Source organism: Pollachius pollachius (assembly GCF_949987615.1).
Source record: "Pollachius pollachius genome assembly, chromosome: 17".
NCBI lineage: Eukaryota > Metazoa > Chordata > Actinopteri > Gadiformes > Gadidae > Pollachius > Pollachius pollachius.
This window is the reverse complement of record NC_136950.1, coordinates 6448690-6454556: the sequence shown is the minus strand read 5'-3', so window position 1 is coordinate 6454556 and position 5867 is coordinate 6448690.

Here is a 5867-nt window from a genome sequence, read left to right as displayed (position 1 = left end):
ATATCACTAATTACATTTTGCCTGCCAGCACAGCACGTCCAATCACTCATGTCAAGCTACAGGCTAACAAGAATAAGCAATTCTCAATATTTTAAAAGTAATATCATTATCTGTCCCGCACTTTTTTGCGTATTTCAATAGGCGTAGCTCATTCTGGCGGCACCCTTTAGTCATGTGTCCCCTATCAGCTGACTGCTAACGTGGTCCAACTTACCTGAAAGATAGGCGGTCAATTTAAGACCTTCCATCTCAAACACACACTAAGCAAAGTTAAGCGTGTTGAGCAGAATTCCCCAACCACCACCCCTGCCTCCGTCAGCTTTGGTTCTGCTCTGTATCACATATAACCTGCTCAATGGGTTGAGATATCTGACGGACACCATGGGGGATTGTATAGTGCTCCCTGTTGTCATGTTGGTCTGCTGTTGGTATTCTGTAACTGACATCTGTATGTCATGCTTTAAATCCTACAGCAGAGAGCACCGGTAAAGAGTGGAAACTAAACTCTATTACCATTGTATTCAATAAATGGCTGAATCTATGAAATGAGGGATTCCAGTTTAAACACACCGATCTGAAGAAGAAGAGCCGCCCTCGAGATGGTCCTTCCCCGAGGTCGGGCCAGAGTGAGCCCCCCCACCTGCCTCAGAGTGGGGTATGGGGACGTCAGCCCTGTCGGGAGCGAGAAGTTGTCTCACAATGTAAGAATATAGGTCGATAAAAATACAATAAAACTTATTTGTGTTGCTTGGTTGTGTCTGTAACGCACGGGGTGAGAGTACGGGTGGAGTTCTCAACAAGCTTGATTATTTCATTATCGTTCGTTCCTATAACGATATAAGCCTTAATAAAAGGATGATGAAGGTTTAGCGGAAGCGCAGGGCGCCAATGTTAGTTTGACGATATTCTCTTTCAAAACAAAATATCAGAACAGATTTTTTTCAGATTAGTCTTTAATCTGATTAGACAGGTTTACCTAATACCAAGGACATTGTGTGGCACTCGGTAAATATGTGTGAAACATTGTCCAATGTGACTAATCTGAAATAAATTGGCTCTCACTGAGCTGTTGAGATTAGGATGCAAGAACGGGGTAACATTGAACATTAAACTGAAATCATCATCTCGGATATCGTTGTGTGTGTCGCCAGACGCGCTGGCCAGTGTAGTATGGACAAAAGCCCTGCCATATGTTTGTCCCACGCGTGTACATTTTAACACGTGTGTGTGTGTGTTTGTTTGTACTATCCGTGAGTGTGGTTCAAGTTTGGACGTGCCCAAGAACAAAAGTATTTATTTCTCTCTCATCCATACTGAAAACATCTGCAGGACACATCTGGCCTGACAGACTGGAGACCCAGGGCGAAATGGGCGAATGAGAGAGAGAGAGAGAGAGAGAGAGAGAGAGAGAGAGAGAGAGAGAGAGAGAGAGAGAGGTCAACTGGCACATGATGCTCCAAGAGGCTCCTGGGTAAACGAAGCGAATACCTTCAGGTTTCTATATAAACAAGAAAATGTGATGCAAGCCCTTCTTTTTTCTGAGTGTGTTCAGTGTGGCCAATATAACAAACAAGAACAGAGAGAGAGAGGCATTTTTGACAGGGTGAATCAGAATCAGAATTGCTTTTATAACATTCTTATTATTATCTAAGTACACAAGAGCAAAATTCTTATGCTAAGTGAGAAGAGAAGCAAATGTCGCCAGGCGTCATGAGCAGTAACTCACAATGCGCCAACCACACACGGGATGTTAGCAGGTATATGTCTCGTACCCATTTCGCATTCTGGGATGTTTCTTAAGCAGTAAAAGCTACTATTTGGTTGGACATTAACACGTCGTTCAGGGTTTCGGAAATTATGTTTACGACTGGGCACACATTTACCACCACTATGCAAAGTAACTATACAATGATTTTAAACCAACTGCGGTCTTCAACATGTTAATCGTTAATGAATACACCCTTTCTGTTGCTCTAGCTCTAGAGACTCCCCATTTTCTCGTCGATACCTATCTTGTTTTGTAACAGAACAAATGACCAACAAAGTCGCTCAAACCGACTGTATTCAGACGTGCTTGGCAACGGTGTTGGAGTTAAGTCGATTTCCCCGTCCAACGGTAAAAGCTAAAAGTGTCAACTCTCCAAATACCTGATTTACAGTGTTGTACGAACCGCAAAGACGGACAACAGATTTCTCCCTCATCCAATTAAAAGTCCCCTAGCAGGGAGGGGACACAGAGACGAGTCGACAATCGATTTCCATTAATCCATTAAAATCAAAGTGTTTTCCAACAGTTGTGTGGACTGTGCGCGACGGTGATGGAGTGCAGTGATTATAGCCTTGTTTATCTCTGCTGACACGTCGTCTGCCACTTTGTCGAGAGCTATTTGATTACGCGTGTTGAAGCCATCAACCGCCGCTGCCGTGATGCCGACGGTTCCTGTGGAGGCAATTTCTCACATCCCGACCCGCTAATCCATTTTTATAAAAGTGAATTAGGGACCACGCACACACAAAGACAGACAGACTGACATACGGACAGGAGAAGGAGAAGAGCAGAGAGACAGTGAAGAGATTTCGGACTGGACAGTGGCTTCTACAGAGGTCCTTATCAGCTACTTCTATCAGGCCTACTGGCACAAACCCTGCATAAAGCCAAGACACACAAGCACACATGCACATACACACACAAGCGCACATGCACATACAAACATACTCGCAAACACACACAAGCACACGCACACCTATAGACACGCACTTTCACACACACACACACACACACACACACACACACACAAAACTACACATACACACAAACATACACACACACAAACACTCACACTCACATATACACACGCACACACACAGACACACACAAAACACACACACAGACAGTGGCCAGGAGAGGAAGGAGATTGCGTTAAATAGTGGAAGAGCAGAGAGACCGTGAAGAGATATCGGACTGGACAGTGGCTGCTACAGAGGTCCTTATCAGCTCCTTCTATCTGTCCTATCAGGCCTACTGCCTAAACCCTGCATAAAGCCAAGAGACACAAGCACACATGCACATATACACTTACACAGACACACACGCAAATGCAAACACGCAAATGCACACGCAGAGACCAACACACAATCACACACATATAAAATACCAGTATGTATTTTTCCCTGCCATAAATATGCACAAATATTGTATGGGAGGCAAGATCGTGTAATCTTTAAGCTGTTCGACTCCAAGCTGAAATGTACCAGGTTCAATCCCCAGTTCCCACAGCCTGCCTTAGCAAGAGGCCTTAACCCCCTTCTCCTTAATCTTGTGCAATAAATATGATATATAGATTTACTGTATACTTTATATATATATATATATATATATATATATATATATATATATATATATATATATATATATATATATATATATATATATATATATATATATACCACAGGATGGCAGAATAAATCGTTGAGGATCATCATTGAATATCAAATAGAAATTTGAACCACTTCTCTGAAAAGAACCACCCGGCAATGTTATATTATTCCAAGTCCAATCAGACTCCAGGAAATGAAGACATTTAACGCTGGGTTGCATCAACTTCAAAGTACAAATAATTTAAACATGGTCAGTCACACAAACACACAGACACACACACAGACACACGCACACACACACACACACTCTCTCTCACACTCACACACACACACTTACACACCATCAGCCAAACACCATTATTAGATGATCGTATTCAGATGTGCGTCAGTGTTGACCCTTTGTTCGGGTATCTTCCCAGTGAGTGTAAGTATGCATGCAGGCGTCTTTGTGAGGCGGTAATGAGCCTGTAACTCATTACTCATTCATGGAACTCTGATGTAATATTCAATTCTAATGTTCTACGGCTCACGGTTTACCTTACGCGAGATGAAGGGTGTAATTTACCACTTTGATCTGCATCCCTCCCTTCTAAAGCTTCTCTTAATAATACATAGATCCATCATCACATGTGAATCTCACTTTAGAACAGAGAGGAGGAGAGAGGAGAAGAAGAGAGAAAGAGAAGAGCGAAGGGAAAAGAGAAAGGATTTTTTTTCATCCATTTTTAAATAACGAGGAGACTTCCAAATCCATTCATGCCAGATGATGTCATTTATGTTACACAAGCAGTGAAAACGTACATCCATGATAGCAACACAAAGCGGCATGACCACCACAGAGTTAAAGAGGAAGCGACAACCTTTAACAAAACAGCGACAAAACAGTACATTATGAGCCTTCTTCACCTGGCTGCCATATTGGTTCCAATCGCTAGCTGGGTGATGGAGATGAATGTGGAATTATACAATCAGGTCCACCACCCAGCTAGCATTCAGAACCAAGATGGCCGCTGAAGGGAAGTCAAGCCTGATCTGTGTAGACCTGTTGGTATTTTGTTTTGCTCACAAACTTCAACAGAAAAACTTGAAGGGTTAAAAAAAACAACTAAAATGTTCAAGACTTACCTTGTCAGTTAATTTCCATGCAGCTCTAATTCTTGGTCTTTCTATTTTGTATTTTTTAGAGTTTTTTTTAGAGAGTAGATTTAGTGCAATGCACGAAAACATCAGTAGTGATTGCTTTCCTCCTGTCAAAAACCCCCCAAAATACCCCAAAAAAGTCATCACAGATCATTTAAACATAGTACATAGTACAACAGAAATGTAACGAGTACAGTCATGACAAAATACTTGATTGAGCAGTTTCCCATCCTCAATTGAGGTATTTAATACATGATTACAACAATTAACAGTTAATCAGGACCCTGTGTCTCCTGGGGGAACTATTCAGTTCCATAACTCAACACTCCATCCAGCATGAGGATGCTCGACCTAATTTTGTGGATGTTTGTACTATATTTCTCCTCCATCTCGTAATTGCATTATTGAGGCGGAGCGAATGCAATTTGGCCTGCGTCTCTCAATCTGTTCCTTTGAGGCGTTTTAAAGTGCTGCAGTGCATATTTCTGGGTCTGCTGCTAACATGCTAGTAGCGAGCTAATGAACATGGTAATTCTTGGCCCTTTGATGATGATCTTGAGTTGACACACATTGCGTCTTCGACATTAAATCCATGAAAAATGTATCAAATCCCAGTTAAGGGTTTAATTCCAATATGCTATGTTTTTGTTCACCAAACTTTTTTTAATTCATGAACACGGATATGTTGCTCATCTTGCCTAAAAAATGTTAATTATTTTTCCTCTGATAGCCAAAATAACAGCAATTAGTTTGAACAGCTACTGTAAGCTATACACTGTGAAATGTGCTTCATTAATGTCAATACATTTTTTTAATAAAAAAAATAGATTTGTAGTTTTTAATCCCACGTATGCTACCTCTATCTAGTTTCTTTCCCTTAAATATTTTTTCAAAATCCTATGCAGTTCAAGAAACGCATTTCAGGATGATCTTCCTACACATAAAGCGCTACCCTCCCCTTCTTACCCAAAGTCATGAAAACGGAATTATCTGTTTCTTCGATGAGCTATTCTCTAGGGAAAAAAATAATTAATAATTAGCTTCACAGAGAGCTAGCGATGATGAGCTTTTGACCCATTTACACTCAACAGGGGGGCCCTCCTCCTTACACCCAATGCGCCGGGTGTTCCCATTACCCCATAATCAGCGGAGAGCAAGCGTTTCCCAAACTGTCCTCTCATCTAGAGGCACACACTACGCTCCCGCTGGGCCCCCCTCCTGTTCCTGGTGAAGGCGCTCTGCTGTTTTAATTGAAAGATTGTTCCCCGGTTGCACAGGCTTCCCGCTGAGATTTTAAAAAACAACGAAAATGCTCTATTGTTTTTCCAGCAGTTTCGTCAGCTCCTCGC